Source organism: Giraffa tippelskirchi, chromosome 8, assembly GCF_054371585.1.
Source record: "Giraffa tippelskirchi isolate mGirTip1 chromosome 8, T2T-mGirTip1v1.2.pri, whole genome shotgun sequence".
Lineage (NCBI taxonomy): Eukaryota > Metazoa > Chordata > Mammalia > Artiodactyla > Giraffidae > Giraffa > Giraffa tippelskirchi.
Window position 1 is genome coordinate 25,458,462 of NC_137282.1, and position 17,007 is coordinate 25,475,468.

Below are 17,007 nucleotides of genomic sequence, written 5' to 3' on the forward strand. Positions count from 1 at the left end.
ACATTCAAACTGCAGAAAACAAAAAGAAAATCTTGCAAGCAACCAGAGATGGAAGAATATTTTACTTAGGGAGGAGTAAGAATAAGAATTCGCAACAGAAATCATACAAGCAAGAAGAGAGTGGAGTGAAGAGAGCAATGAAAAAAAGAAATAAGAAAAATCTCACCAATCAAAAATTCCCCATCAGGAGAAATTATCCTTCAAAAATGGAGGAAAAATAGACTTTCTCAAACAAAAACTGTGTATATTTGCCACCAGATGATGTTTTTTTGTTTGCTTTTGTTTGTTTGGTTGCTTTTTTCACCTCTCAAGCCCTTATTTATTTCAACTTTCCAATTTCAGGAACCCCATCTGAGAACTCAAGTCCGGATGAAAGATGTATAATTTCCAGGGGAATTCTTGAGGGAAAATTCGGTGAAATGACCACTGTTACATTCAGTTGAACAGTCTGTGGGACCCTCAGAAATACTGTCCAATCAGATGTTTAATAGAAAAGACTGTGGAATATTCTGAAACCAAAACCAGGGAACATTCTCTTGCCAGAGATGATATGCTTTGAAAGAAAGGTTCCAAGTAGTTTACAGGAAGAAGGAAAACGGTATAGGTCAGAAGCTTGAATCTCCGTAAGCAAAGGAAGAACTCTGGAGAAGTGAAGGAAGGCAAGAGTCTTTTATGTTTCTTATTCTTAATCGATCTAAAAGATAACATTTTTTAAAAGCAATAATAGCAACACTGTGATTATATAGTTAAGTGAAATAAATGATAGTATATTAGTCTGCTCAGACTGGGTGCCTTAAACAATGGATGTTTATTTCTTACCTTCTAGAGGCTGGTAAGTTTAAGGCAGTGGTGCAGTCCAGTTTAGTTTCTGGTTGAGGACCCTCTTGCTGGCTTGCAGACAGCTCCCTTCTTACAGTGTCCTCACATGGTTGAGAAAAAAAGGGTGCTCCAGTCTTTTCTCCCCTTCCTTTTCTCCCCATCTTGAGATCCAGAAAATGCCGTGACTTCTAAGTCTATCTGTCACCCAGTGGCATTGTCTCCAAGTACTATCACAGTGGAGACTGGGGCTTCAACATATGAATTTCAAGGAGACACAACTCAGTCCATTGCAATAGCAATGTCACAAGGGATAAAAGGGAATGATGGGGAATATTCTATTATAAGGTACCTAAGTGGCATTTAAAATTAATAGCTTAATTAAAAATGCATTACTCTAAGGAAACCACTGAAATCTTTAAAAAGTATAATTGATATGCTAGGAGAGGAGATAAGATGAAATCATATACTGCTGCTGCTAAGTCACTTCAGTCGTGTCCGACTCTGTGTGACCCCGTCCATGGGATTTTCCAGGCAACAGTACTGGAGTGGGTTGACATTGCCTTCTCCGAAATCATATACAATGCCCACTTAAAATAAGAAGAGACAGAAAAGGGGGCTTCCCACTGTTTATCTCAGTGTGAAAGAATTCACCTGCTGTTGTAGGAGATGTGGGTTCAACCCCTGGGTCAGGAAGATCCTCTGAAGAAGGAAATGGCAACCCACTCTGGTATTCTTGCCTGGGAAATCCTGTGGACAGAGGAGCCTGGTGGGCTACAGTCCATGGGGTCACAAAGAGTTGGACACAACTGAGCATACATGCAACAAAGAAAAAGGGGGAACAAAAAGAACAAATAAAAGCGGTAGAACAGTTTCAAACATAGTAGATATTTACCCAATTATATCAATACTAACTTTAAATTTGACTGGTCTAAATATACCAATGAAAGTACAGAATACCAGGATAGATTAAAAAAATAAGACCCAACTATTGTCTACTTGAATCCTATTTTAAATATAAAGACTTAGATAGATGAGCAATAAAAGGAATCAGGAAGATGTATCATGGCAACACTTAATACTTTGTCTATGGCAGTAGTGACAGAAGTGAAGTCACAGATTTATATGCTGTTGGCTTTTATCATCTGAAAATCCAAAGAGAATAAAGCACTCACCTACACTTTGATGAGGAAAGGAAATGGAATAATTGTCAGTTTTAGCATTAATTAACAGTTTTGGTGATAGTAATTTCCTAACTGCCCTTAAAAACCAAGCATCAAAATAGATTGATTCTTCAGAATTACCTGCAATTCATTTTCAGGGATGTTTTAGATCATGGTTGTCCTGAAGAGAAGATAAAAGAAGACTACTAATGTGACATGCAGAGGAAAAAAATCCTAAATAAGTTGACTGCTTAATTTCCTCCTTCCTTTACTCTTTTAAAAGTGACTCCATTAGTGGTGACGACTTACCCTTTAGAATTAATGACTTCATTTGGATATCAAAAATAAAATCACTCTATATCAGAAATAATCATGAAGGCGTTTCTTCTGATTCTCAGAGAAAAAGTTGGCGAATCTGACATGATGTTCTTTTTTATGACAATCCTCTGATTATTATTTCAGAGTGCCACCCACGTATTACAATTCTCTTTGTCTTGTCAAGAAATGATGTTGAAAATGTGAAAGGTTGCTAAGTGCTTCTGTGGAGATAACAAGGCAAAACACATTATTTAAAAATATGTTCCATACCAAAAAACAAAAAGCACATGTCATGTCTCTCCATTGAAAAATCTTGCAATTCATGTCTTCCAAAATGTATATTGTTGGAATAATCTCTGATTTTAAAGAAAGAAACACCATATTTTCCCACCTTGACGTTAATAACACATAACTTCCTTGAGATGATGTTTTAAGGATGTATGCCAGACTAAGTTTTAGAAAACTATTGGGTTAATTAGACTGTAAGTACATTGGGTCATATAAATGCAACTTGTGTTTAGAGAAAAGGCTGACTACTACTAGCTGTTTTTATATTTCTCGTTGGAATTAGCTTCATATGTTCCATAATAACATTAAAGAGCATTTTAGATACATAGCACATTGTGAATTTCTGTTCATATGTTGTTAATATAAAAAGTTTCAGAAGACGTTCCTGAATCTTTGTGCTCTGTAAGTAAGTAACTATGATCGTACCAAGCCATTCAGCCTGTCTTCCTGCAGGGTTCCTCCTCCCTGTGGTGGAGATAACACACTGGAGAGTTTCCTTGCCTATCTGTCCAAGCTATTTGGTGATATATATACATACACACACACACACACACACACACACGTGTGTGTGTGTGTATGCATGTGTGTGTGTGTGTGTTTTGAAAATGGTAAAGTGTCATATGTTATTGGAGTTACCCTTATTGCTTTATGGTACCTTAATTGTGGCCTCTCTTATTGTGCTGTTAACCAAGCAGTATTTTGTAAGTATAGCCTGCCTCCAAGAAAGGCCAGCAATGATCAGGAACTATCTCTTCACTTTCCTCTTCTAGGGAGAATATAAACAAATACACAAGTTGGAATCCTGCATAACGCTCTTTATTCCAAGTGTGTTCTCTTAGACTTGTGCAGGCAGCTCTGTTTCACATTTCTGGGGTACATGACCTGTAGCTACTCTAAAATTTTCTAGGGTCTCCAGGGCCAAAACTCTTATATGAAAAAAATGTATTATTCAATTGGTGATTTTATGAGAGAACAGCATTGCTGCATTTGCAAACACCAAGGAAAGTTAAAACCCAATGATGAGGGAGCATTAAGCCTACAGCCAAGCGAGGTTTGCACCATGAGGGAATTGACGCTCTCAGCTGAGGTTGATCTGGAGTCAAAGACTCCTCACTCTGTTATTAGAATTCAGTGTTACATCCCTGTCTTCTGCTTGAGGCATGAGTATTTTAATTGTAAGAAAAGCAGTTACTTATCTCACATAACTCTTTAACTTGGCTGTTTGTCTAATCACCACTTTATGAAACTGTGCCGCTGTTTTTACTTACTAGAGTCCAAGGGGTATTAAAAGGCAAGTGAGCTTCCTCATTCCAGATGGACAACCAAACTCTTGAATATTTAATATTTTATTTGGCTTTAAAAAGTAAACCACAAATACAAGATTAAGCCTGGGATAACTTGTAGTATCAGAGAGTAAAGTTGTGTTCAAAAAAATCCGAAAGAATGGGGACCTGTCAAAAGAACACAGGAGCCAATCTGAAAAAATTCCCATTGGCCACAGCAGGGACAAATTAAGGCAGCGGTCCCCAACCTTTTTCGTACCAGGGACTGGTTTCGTGGAAGATATTTTTTCCATCAACTGGGAGCAGGGGATGGTTTGGGGATGATTCAAGTGCATTACATTTATTGTACACTTGTTTCTATTAGTATTACATCAGTTCTACCTCAGATCATCAGGCATTCGATCCCAGAGGTTGGGGACCCCTGATTTAGGGGAAAAAATAGATAACATTAATATTGGATTATAACCCAAAGTATGAAGTTAATATATATGCATCTATACTGATGTGAGTAAATGATTAAAAATAAATGGAGAAATTGCAGAAAAATACCAAATAATACATGTAGTTATTTTGCTTTTTAAAAGGTGAAGCTTAATCCCTGCTCCCCACCCCAAGCCCCCTACCCACCATGGGCTAGACCTAGTGACTCAATTCCATAGAATAGAATAGCTGCTGCTGCTGCTGCTAAGTCGCTTCAGTCGTGTCCAACTCTGTGCGACCCCATAGACGGCAGCCCACCAGGCTCCGCCATCCCTGGGATTCTCCAGGCAAGAATACTGGAGTGGGTTGCCATTTCCTTCTCCAGTGCATGAACAGGAAAAGTGAAGTGAAGTCGCTCAGTCATGTCTGACTCTTAGCGACCCCATGGACTACAGCCTACCAGGCTCCTCCGTCCATGGGATTTTCCAGGCAAGAGTACTGGAGTGGGGAATAGAATAGCAGAAGGAAACAAAAATAGTGATGCTAGAGTGGGAAAACCTACCAAAAACTACTCTAAACAAGTGATAAAAGTTAGCATTCCCAGTGATGTCATGTGGATATCATGTACTCCTGATATGATGTCATGAGAAAAGCATTTAATCTCTGAAGTGTTTTTTTCCCCAGATCTATAAACCCAGTCTAATCATGAAAAAGACTTCAGACAAACCCAGATTGGAGTGAAGGGGGTGGTTTATGGGACAGCTGGCCAATACACCTCAAGACTCTTCAGGTCATGAAAAACAAGGCAAGTCCAGGGAACTGTCACAGACACAAAGAGATGGGGGAGATATGACAACTAAACACATTGGTGCTCTGCACTGGATCCTGGAGTAGGAAAATAACATTGATGAAAAATTTTTTGAAGTTTAGTTAATAATATATAATGTAGTGGGATAAATGGTGGCTCCTTCTAAAGAGATGTCCCCAGCCTAATCCCCAGAGCCTGTGAATATTACCTTCTTTGGAAAAAAGTATCTCTGCAAATGTAATTAAGGATCTTAAGACCACGTTATCTGGCAAGTTCTAATTCCAATGACAAATGAAACACAGAGAGACACAGAAGGGGAGACGGCAGTGTGATCATGGAGGCGGGGATTGGAGATCGGAGCCAGAAATCCAAGGAATCCCAACAACTACTAGAAACTAGGAGAAGCCACAAACAGAATTCCATGTAAAGTTTTCAGAGGAAGTATAGCCCAGGGGACCGCTTGATTTTGGATTTCTGGCCTCCAGAACTGAGAGACTAAATGTTGTTTTAAGCTACCACGGTTGTAGCAATTTGTTACAACAACCTTAGGAAACCAATGAATGTACCAACCTCAGTTTCTTGTTTTGAATAATGAACCACAGCAACATAATATGTTAATTATAGAGGCACTAACTACAGAGTATACAAGAACTCGCTGTACCATCTTTGCAAACTTTCTGTAAATCTAAAAACTATTCCTAAATAATAAGTTTATTAAAATAACACAATTTAGCTAAAAAAAGTATAGATTTTACTTCTGCTTTGTTGAGTCTGACTTTGAATAATACAACTACTATACCATTAGATTTGTTACAAATAGGGAGCTTCCCCAGTGGCTCAGTGGTAAAGAACCTGCCTGCCATGCAGGAGATGTGGGTTCGATCCCTGGGTCGGGAAGATCCCCTGGATAAGGAAATGGCGACCCACTCCAGCATTCTTTCCTGGAGAATTCCATGGACAGAGGAACCTGGTGTGGCTACCGTCCATGGGGTCACAGAAGAGTTGGACATGACTTAGCAACTAAACAATGACAATCTTACAAATAAAAACAAGCATTTCTAGAAGAGAAATTTTTCAGGTGGAGAATGTTGATATGACAAAATGCCAGCTCTGAAACAATGTGAAACAAGTTCACATACTTGGATTTTGTTGTGTTTCAGAGCTCCAGAAACTTCCTTTTGGTCTGTAGTTGATGGAGGTGATTGGTCTTAACCAGTGCTGTCAGTGACATTGACACAAAGTATCCTTTGACTTTCAGGCAAATATAAATCTACACTGTTTTCTTCCTTGCCTCTTAAGTTTATATCGGTAACCAGTCAAGGTTGTTTACAAAAAACCCACTCATCTGAATAAAGTCGCTTTTTTTATGTCATCTTTATTTTAACTAAAAGTACATGACTCAAAATTTATAAGCAAAGCGGTACACTTTTTGCAATTTTTAAATTTTAATTAAAAAAATATGGAAATGCTAACCATGGCCATCTCACTCTGCTCAGTTCAAAGAAGAACCTCTTAGGCATGACTAACCAGTCTGAGGAATGTTACCTGAAATTAGGACTTGCCTTTAAGTGTATGAGTGACTCAGGGCAGAATGTGAGGGTTATTGTGTTGAACTGTATGTATGTGTTTAGTAGGAAGTAACAGCAGAAAATATGGGCAGCAAGTCCCTAAAGAAAGTGAACATTCTGTTTCTCTGTGACTGAAAATTACACAACTGCAGAACTCAGGGGTCAGTTAAATACCTATAAACAAGTGCTTAATACTCAGGAAAAAAAGAAAGGAGAGAATCTATTTTTGATAACATGAAGTAAAGTGAAGTGATTGTGACTATAAATCACCACAGATAGCCTTGCAACTATTTTTTATGTATCATTGGTACTTCATTGATTACTTTGTGAAGCCCTTGTGGCCTCATCACACGCCCAGCTCTGCTTACTGCTTTGATCAGGATGAATTATGAAAGACTATATAGAGAAGGCAGAACAACATATTTTTTTCCTAGTGGAAGGACTTTGGTTACATAAAATAATCAATTAGTATCTACTGAAAATGGCCAGAAAGGGCTATTCGATTTTTGTACAGAGGAAGATATTCAAGACTATAAATTTTTGGAATAATAGATGCACTCCTTTTAAAGTCATTATAAAACAATGCTATCGTGGGAGAAAACCAAATAAATAGCACCAACTCATGCTTGTACTAATTTTTTTTAAGTTTTCTTTAAGTTCTGAAAGCTAAAACCATGTCCTTTTAAAGATGAATCTTTCTTAATGTAAGAATACAAATTCTTAAGTTTATAAAATGTCTGGTTTTCACAAAGATACGGGGTTTCCCGGGTGGCACTAGTGGAAAAGAATCTGCCTGCCAATGGAGGAGACACAGGAGTCACAGGTTGATCCCTGAGTCTGGAAGATCCCCTGGAGGAGGAAATGGCAATTCACTCCAGTATTCTAATTGGAAAATTCCATGGACAGAGGAGCCTGGTGGGCTACGAGTCCAGACATGGGGATGCAAAAAAGTCAGATATGATTGAGCGACTGAACACACATATTTGGCCAGCCAAAATATTCTTTTTCCAAATATAAAGCCCCTAATTTAACTTTAAGGCAATAGTAGATTATCAAACTGATAAACAATGATTTTTAAAAAAATCACATTATAAAGTGGCATAGGCTGAAAGGGTGAAAATAAGCTAAGTCTGTTATTTCAGTAATCACTTCTAAAATGAGTACGTTAAACTCAAGGCCAAGAAAAAAATTTCTCCCATGGAATATTATAAAACCAAGTAAACTTATATTAGCATTATTTCATCTTTCATTTTCCCAGTCATGGAGTCCATTTATTGTCAGTCAATGACATTTCTTGATTACTCCCTATTCTCTGAACACTTCTATTGAGACCTTTGTGGAAGTGACTTGAAAAGAGAGTGTACCAACCGTTTTCCTTCAAGATGTCTAAATTCTATGTTTTTCTGTTATGGACTTTGTTGTTTATGTAATGCTCATTCTAATATTCACTTTTCCATCCCAGGCTTTCTTAAGGTAACTACCATTGACATTTTAGGCCAGTTAAGTCTTTGCTGCAGGGAATTCTTTTGTGCATTATAGAATAAATCAGTATGATAGCTAATTTTACGTGTAAACTTGGCTAGACCATGGAGCCCACATATTTGGTTAAACATTATTTTGGTTGTTTCTGTGAATGTGTTTTTTGGGATGGGATTAGCATTTAAATCAGTGAATTTAGAGTAAAGCAGATTGCCCTTCATAATGTGGGTGGACCTTATTCAGACAGATAAAGGTATTCTTGGGTTTCCCTTGTGGCTCAGCTAGTAAAGAAACTGCCTGCAATGTGAGAGACCTGAGTTCGATCCCTGGGTTGGGAAGATCCCCTGGAGTAGGGAAAGGCTCCCCAGTCCAGTAGTCTGGCCTGGAGAATTCTATGGACTGTATAGTCCATGAGGTTGCAAAGGGTCGACTGAGCGACTTTCACAAAGGTCTTAACAGAACAAAGGCTGACCTAGAAATACAGGAAGGAATTTTGCCAAAAGATAGTCTTAGGCCTTGAACTGCAACTGAGTGTCCAGTCTGAAAAGAATTACGAGTCTGCAATATTTTGTACTTGCCAAGCTTTCACAATTCTTATAGTTCCTGATACCTCTAATCTCCTTTAGGTAATGGCCTTCAATTCACTTAAGGCTTGGAAAAAAAGATTTTGAAAAATCCTTTATTATTTTGTGCAGATGAACTCTTACTTGGAGGAATATTATGCTTTTGACAGTTAAATTCTCTGCATGAGGCAATTTAAAAAAATAAGATCTCTGTGGCTTTTCCTAGGTTTTTATTGTTCTGTTGTACCTCATGTTCATGCCAAGGGGAAAAAAAAAAGAAATTTGTTCAATCATTTAATAATTGAAGACAGTAGATGCTAGGAACTAGAATGTCTTCTTCAGAAAAAACCCAGAACTCCCATACCAGAAAAAGTAACCTGATAAATAAGAAAGAGAAGACAGTGATCACAGCTAAAGCAGCAAATCTCAGTGTAGTTTTCCTTGTTCCCTGAAGTCTGCGACAGGAGCACACAACCAGTGTCACTATTTGCACATGATAGGGGCTTGCCCAACCCAGAAAGATTGGTTCATGCTTGGCTCTGCCTTTATATTCCCAGACCTTATATCTTTAGTTTGCCACAATACTCACTGATAATATTTGAACATAAGGAAATTTTATAAGCACCAAAATTTACCTGCGCTTGAGTGAGTTTATTTCAATCAAACTCAGGTTCAGGAAGGCTCAGTCTTCATGTTAGGGTAGAAAGCAGTGTCCCTCCAAGTTTGCTGGCATTTTAGAAGTCTCATTTTCCTGTAAATCTTTTGGGAGCATTGAGGTTTTATTTTTTAATTTATTAACTTAGACTTCGTCTTAGAAACTGGGTGGCAAAGTTCCCATTTCTTCTGCAGGAAAAAAAAGAGAGCTAAAGGTTTAGTTTGCTACTGGACTGTGTATGTGATAAGACAGGACTAGAGTTGGACACCTGATGAATTTCTGTTTCACTACATATTTAAACACTGGTATTAATTTGATATTTATTCATAGGTGTGTGAAGTACAGTACTATATGTTAGTAAAAAATAATCCAAAGCAAGTATTTTCATAAATGCCATCTTCAAAAATTTTTATTAATGGGCATTTCAGTTGTTTAAGAAGAAGAGTTTGGCCCATAAAGGAAAGTACAAAGAGAAGAGAGGGTTAATTCTGAAATCATGAATAGTGACAAGTGAGATTATATGGAGAAAGGAAATCAATCCCCCCAAATGAAAAAGGGCAAAGGAGGAGGTGAAGTAAATGAATCATTACCCACAAGAATCCAGTGTCTCCACATTTGTGAGCTAGAATTTTAAAAAAGCCTTGATGCACTAGGTAATAAAATATTACGAATAAATTTCCAACCAGCTTCAGAGACAAAGACGTGAAAAGTTCCAAGGGAGAATTTCTCTTCAAATTTTATTTTTCTCCTTCCATTTATGGCCATGGAACTCCAAAATGGGGTAGAGTTCAGATGGGTCTGTAAACTTTGTTTGGCTATATCAAACATCAAACTGTGCAAAGTATTAGCACAATTCTGATTTGAATTAAAATATTGCATTTGAGTCTGAGCTGTACTGCCTGGACAACAGATTCACCTTTTTGGTGCCCCTTTTCCTTTTCTCTTCTAAAGGCTAAAGCTGTGGATCAGCTTCTCTTTCAAGTTCACTCCAACTACAATTCTATGAGTGAGAAAATGACATTGTTGATATTCTATTGACTGGGAGAATATTAACTTTTCCTTTAAAAACTGTAATATCTGAATATTAAACTATTACCTGGTAAAATTTGAAGGGGATATTATAAAAAGAGGAGGATCCAGAAACTTTATTGAAACTGACTAACAAGGTAAAATTGACCCCATCTTTTGAAAATCCAAAAAGAATTGAAAGATTTGTGTTTTGTAATATAGCTTACTCTGTCTCTCTGTGTTGATTAGGTTTCGCCAGAGAAACAGAACTAATTTATATATATATATATACATATATATGTATTTGTGTATATATATATATAGTGGAGGAGGGCATGGCAACCCACTCCAGTATTCTTGCCTGGAGAATCCCATGGACAGAAGAGCCTAGTGGGCTCCAGTCCAGAGGGTTGCACAAAGTCAGACATGGCTGAAGTGACTGAATACACACGCATGTGTGTATACATACATACATATATATATATGTATTACACACACACATCAATAATAATAATAAATCGAGACTTATTATAAGAAATTGCCTCACATGATAATGAAGTATGACAAGTCCCACAGTCTGCAGGGTGAGTCAGTGATCTGGTGACTGAGGAAGACCTGATATCTTAGAGCTAGGAATCAGGAAAAGGTGGTATCCTAGTTTGAAGGCCAGCAAGCAGGAGAATTCTCTCTTACTCAGGTGAGGGTCAATATTTTTTATCTATTCAGGCCTTCAACTGATTGGATGAGGCCCACCCCCCATTATGTAGGGCAGTCTGCTTTAGTCAGTCTACCTTTTAAAGTGTTATTTTCATCCAAAAAATCCGCACAGAAACACCAAGGGTAACGTTTGACCAAATATCTGGGTACTCCATGGCCTAGTTGAGTTGACAGAAAATTAACCATCATACTAGCTAAAACATAGCTATTGTATTCTGTGTTCTTACCTTATTTTATAGTGTATGTGGTTTAAATTTGGCGAAGATGCTGATGTGCTATTTCTTAGATCCTTTTGGAATCCATTATTGGCACCTTGCCATTTGAAATGCCTAGTGCCATTAAGCATATGTGTTCTCAGTTAAGTTAGTTAATGAGATCCCATTTGCTTGGAAGAGTTTATGCTCCTTGGAGGAATAAAGTATGCTCTCTGACAGATTATTTGCTTATCCTAGGATGGAACCCATTATTATAATCTAGATAAAAAAAAAAGATCTGTAAAAATTGAATAGTAGGGTCATGTCCAAACAACAGCATATATTTCAGCTAGGAATGAAAAGACACATGGCTCCAGGGATGGGGGACCCTTCATTACAGATATTTCAGTGACTATTTAAATTCAGAATGAAAGTAAAGGAGGATAAGCCTAGTACAAAAATTAAGATGATAAGAGAGAAAAGAGGAAAGAAAGAAACTCCCCCCCCCCCAAAAGTAGAATCTACTTGTCTGTGTAAAATGTTTGTGACACTTCTCTTTACTGTTGTTGTTCAGTTGTGAAGTCGTTCTGCCTCTGTGATCCCATGAACTGCTGAATCCAGGATCCTCTGTCCTCTACTATCTCCCACAGTTTACTCAAATTCATGCCCATCGAGTTGATGATGCCATCTAAGCACCTCATCCTCTGCTGCCCCCTTCAACTTTTGCCTTTGATCTTTCCCAGCATTAGGGTCTTTTCCAGTGAGTTGGCTTGTCACAGGAGGCCAAAGTATTAGAGCTTCAGCAGCAGTCCTTCAAGTGAATATTCAGGGTTGATTTCCTTTGGGATTGACTGGTTTGGTATCCTTGCAGTCCACAGGACTCTCGAGTCTTCTTCAGCACCACAATTTGAAACCATCAGTTCTTCAGTGCTCAGTTTTCTTTGTTGTCCAATTCTCACATCCGTACATGACTACTGGGAAAACCATGGCTTTGATTTTGTCAGCCAAAGTGATCTCTCTACTTTTTAATATGCTGTCTAGGTTTGTCATAGCTTTCCTTCCAAGGAGAAAAGTGTAAATGAAAGTCACTCAGTCATGTCCGACTCTTTGTGACCCCATGGACTATACAGTCCATGGAATTCTCCAGGCCAGAATACTGGAGTGGGTAGCGTTTCCCTTCTCCAGGAGATCTTCCCAACCCAGGGATTGAACTGGGGTCTCCTGCATTGCAGGTGGATTCTTTACCAACTGAGATATCAAAGAAGCCCTTCCAAGGAGCAAGTATCTTTTAATTTTGTGGCTGCAGTCAGCATCTGCAGTGATTTTGGAGCCCAAGAAAATAAAATCTGTTACTGCTTCCCCTTTCCCCCTTCTATTTTCCATGAAGTGATGGGACCAGATGCCATGATCTTAGTTTTTTGAATGTTGAATTTCAAGCCAGCCTTTTCACTCTCCTCTTTCACCCTTATCAAGAGGCTCTTCAGTTCCTCTTCACTTTCTGACATTAAAGTGGTATAATCTGCATATCTGAGGTTGTTGATATTTCTCCTGGCAATCTTGATTCCAGTTAGAACTAGGCATGGAACAACTGATTGGTTCAACATTGAGAAAGGAATATGACAAGGCTGTATATTGTCACCCTGCTTATTTAACTTATATGCAGAGTACATAATGTGAAATGCCGGGGTGGATGAAGCACAAGCTGGAGTCAAGATACTTCTCTTTAGAGCAGGATTTTATGGCTCTGCCCTGAGGAGCAGAAGCTGTTTCACAGACATCACTTTGATCACCTGAAGCCTGACTCCTAAGGGTTAAAGGGTCACTGTTCTGAATGATTTTTATGTGCTCTTTATTCTGCCCCCTGTAAGACTCTCATCTTCCCATGCACTCTACTTTTGCATATTCCATTCAAGGGTCAGGCCATCTTTTAAAACTAGATTATCATAGTAAGAGGGGAGTGAAAGACTTTTTCTAAATGAAGAAATTGAATGTTCCCTTAGCCCAAGTATCCTTCTCAAGAGTAAAGGATTAAATTCTGGCTCACCATTTTCTTAAAAAAGAAAATTATAAAAGGTTCCTTTTTAAAAACCTAAAGTTGTTTTTGCTGGGAAATGTGAAGAAGCATCATTTCTGAATCTGAATAAATTCTACAAGCTGCATGGGGATTCTTCAACTGCTTGGTTAATAGACATTCTTTGTGAATATAAGAAAACATGCCTTATGCTTAAGCGATTTATGTACAGATCAAGCAATATTTGTTTATATATAACTTTATTCTTCTTCATGTAATACAAAGAGTTATACTTTCATGAGAGCTTTTTTTTTTTTTAATCCCCTTTCTGTGTTCCCACTTCTAGTTCTGACACACAACACAGATTCACTGTCAATACAACTGAGAGAATACTGGGAAAGAGGAGAGGGGAAGTCAGAAATTTAGTACTTGTTAGTGAGCGATGCTCCGTAGGGAATTATGATTCTGCCTGACTGTCCCCAGCCAGCCCTTCCTGAATTCTGGCTACAGGGCCTTTCAGAGGTAACCTCCTCCTAAGATTCTAATACGCATAAGAGCAGACACCTTTAAATAAATAATATTGATTATTTAAATAATATTGATTATCTCTTAGTGGGGATTAGGATGACTGAGAATAAGGACTCAAGGATCTGAAGAAAGATTGGGTGGGCACTGAAGTCAATTTCACTGACCTCTTGTGGTGTGTGCTCAGTCACTAAGTCATGTCTGACTCTTGACTCTTTGCTCCTCTGTCCACCATAGCCTGCCAGGCTCCTCTGTCCGTGGAATGCTCCAGGCAAGAATACTGGAGCAGGTTGCCATTTCCTACTCCAGGGGATCTTCCCAACTTCAGGATTGAAACCACGTCTCCTGCATTGACAGGCTGTATGTATTCAACACATATTTATTGATAATTTATTGCATTTCAGGCACAGTTCTACCTGGTGAACAAGAAATTAGATTCTGCTTTCAAAGACCCAACATTTGTTACCAGCGGTAATGTGGAAACAGTTAAAATTTTTTAAAAAAGAGAAATTATCAAGCAGTGACATAAACAGTGATAAGTATGGGTGTAGCCTGGGTAGTCAGGGAAGAGCTCACTAAGTGAACCTGAGACTGATTCCTGGCTGATCAAAAATGGCAAGCCGAGCTCAGAGGCCAGAACCTAGCCTCACTTCATCCAGTCTGCATTTATCTGTTTTGTGTAGTGGAGTTTAAGTCTTAGAAACTATTAGATTAGATAAAATTGAAAGAGCCTTAAGGCTCGTAAAATTCTAAGATGCAGGCAGCCCTTGCTCTTTTATGGATGATGAAGGTAGAGAGACTAAAAATGCTTATATTTTTACTGACAAGACTAATCGTGAGCTTACTGAACACTCACTATTTCACAGTTACTATCCATTATTTCATTTAATGTTTGAAAGACTGGAATAGATTAATGCCTGTTGCTGGTACACAATCACCTTTTACTATTCTACCACCGAATTTTTCACAGTGTTTCTAAACTAGAAGATGCCTTTACGTGACCTCCAGTCTGCAGTGTGAATCCGTCTGTCTAACTATGTACCAACCTGCTTACCTGCATGTGTGTGCTCAGTTGCTCAGTCATGTCAGACTCTCTGTGGCCACCTTGGAAGGCCACCTACCTACCTACCTACTTCTTATCTCTATCTACCTAGCTACCTACCTACCAACCTACCTCTTATCTCTATCTATCAAATGTAATCAACTATCTTCTGAAATATGGTTTTCACTACTATTTATCTTCTGCAATGCATTCTGATAGTTTTCTCTTTGATTCTACTCTATTTCATGTTTTTAAATAAATGTTGATCATTAGTAACTACGTTGATGTATAGCTCCCTTCTCTCCAGCTCTATCAAGGTATAATTGACAAAGTTGTAAGGTATTTAAAGTGTACAAACAATATGATGTTTTGATATACATATATACTGTGAGAGTAGTCCCCTCAAAGAGTTAATTACTGAACCCATCACGTCACATTTTTATTTCCTTTTTGGTGAGATTCTTTAAGATTTATTCTCATAGCAAATTTCAACTATACAACACAGTGTTATCAACTATAGTCATTGTGTTATTCACTAGAACTTAGACCTGGTTCATCATCTGAAAACTGAAAGTTTGTACCTTTTGATGAACCTCTATTTCCCCTGCCCTACAGCACCTATCAATGACTTTTCTCCATTCTGTTTCTACGAGTTTGATGTTCTGTTTTGTTTTAATATTCCACATATAAGCAATACCATGTAGTATTTTTGTCTGTCTTATTTTACTTAACATAATGCCTTCCAGGTTCATCTGTCTTGTCAGAAATAACAGGTTTTTCTTCTTATTCAAAGGTAAATAATATTCCATTATATATAATTTTTCTTTATCCATTCATCTATTGATGGAAGTTAACTTGTTTCCTCCATTATTGTTGGTAATGTTTGTTGGTATCTCTTCAAGGTAGTGATTTCATTACCTTTGGATAGATACCCAGATGTGGAATTGTTGGATAATGGTAGTTCCATTATTAATATCTTGAGGGATCTCCATAATTTTTCCATAGGGTATATACCAGTTTACATTTTTACCAACAGTGTGCAAGGGCTCCCTTTTCTCTACATCAAAACCAGTGTTTACTGTCTCTCTTGTTTCTGGTAATAGATATCCTAAACAGGTATGAGGTGATATCTCTGTCTTGTTTTGATTTGTGTTTCCTGATGATTAGTGATGTTGAGCAATTTTTCGTGTACCTGTTGGCCATTTGCACATCTTTTTTGGAAAAATGTCAGCTTGAGTCCTGCATCTATTTAATTTTTTGGGGTTTTGATACTGGGTTGTATGAGTTCCCTGTGTATTTTGGATATTAACCCCTTATCAGAAGGGTGATTTGCAGTCTTTTCTCTTGTTCCATACATTACCTTTTCAGTCCATTGATGGTTTTAGGTTTTTGTCATTCCATTTGTTTATTTTTGCTTTTTCTGACTTTGCTTTTGGAGTTACAACTCGTTTTTGAAAATCACTGGTATGCATAATAACAGTTGTGGATCTGCATTTTGCTTCAGGATAGGTCTGGATCTGAATCCTAACTCAGCTATTTACCACTATTTGAGAAAAATCGCTTTGCTTTTTTAATATCCTTTTTGGTCATCTGTAACAAAGAGACAATAAAAGTAACTCTTTTAGATAGTTTTGGAGGGATATTAAATGAGATAAATCAGTTGAGTTCGGTCACTCAGTCATCTCCGACTCTTTGCAATTCCATGGACTCTATAGCATGCCAGGGCTCCCTGTCCATCACCAACTCCTGAAGCTTGCTCAAACTCCTGTCCATTGAGTCAGTGTAATATGTAACATAGTAAGTGCTCAATAAATGGTATCTAATTTTTATTATTAAAAATTTTCTCTTAAAGTGTGCATGCTTTCAGGTATCATTTTCCAGTTATTTTCTGCCTGCCTAAAAGAAACAACAATTATACATAATAATAAACATAGCTCATAAATTAGACACATCTTTAATTTAGGATGAAGTTCTAGTTGACCATATATGGCTTACTTTATTCTGATGATATATACTGTAGCAAAAGTCTTCCAAAGTAAAATATCTCATATAATGAAGCCACCTCCAGGTGGATCTATTCCATAGGCCCATAGTCTTTAACCACTTACTCTATAAGAGAAACTTGCTCAGTCACATTTGATTCTTTGTG

The 17,007-nt window shown here is 37.8% G+C and overlaps 1 long non-coding RNA gene across 10 annotated transcripts in view; it reads left to right on the plus strand.

Moving 5' to 3' along the window:
* The window catches only part of LOC145518087 (uncharacterized), an 854,536-nt gene that overhangs the window by 460,667 nt on the left and 376,862 nt on the right, over window positions 1-17,007 (plus strand). For 2 of the 10 annotated variants that reach the window (XR_014062591.1, XR_014062596.1), the window contains one exon: window positions 14,054-14,176. The exons of the other annotated variants lie outside the window; for them this stretch is intronic. This is a non-coding gene — a long non-coding RNA (uncharacterized LOC145518087). The remainder of the gene's footprint in view (window positions 1-14,053; window positions 14,177-17,007) is intronic. 10 annotated transcript variants of the gene reach the window in all.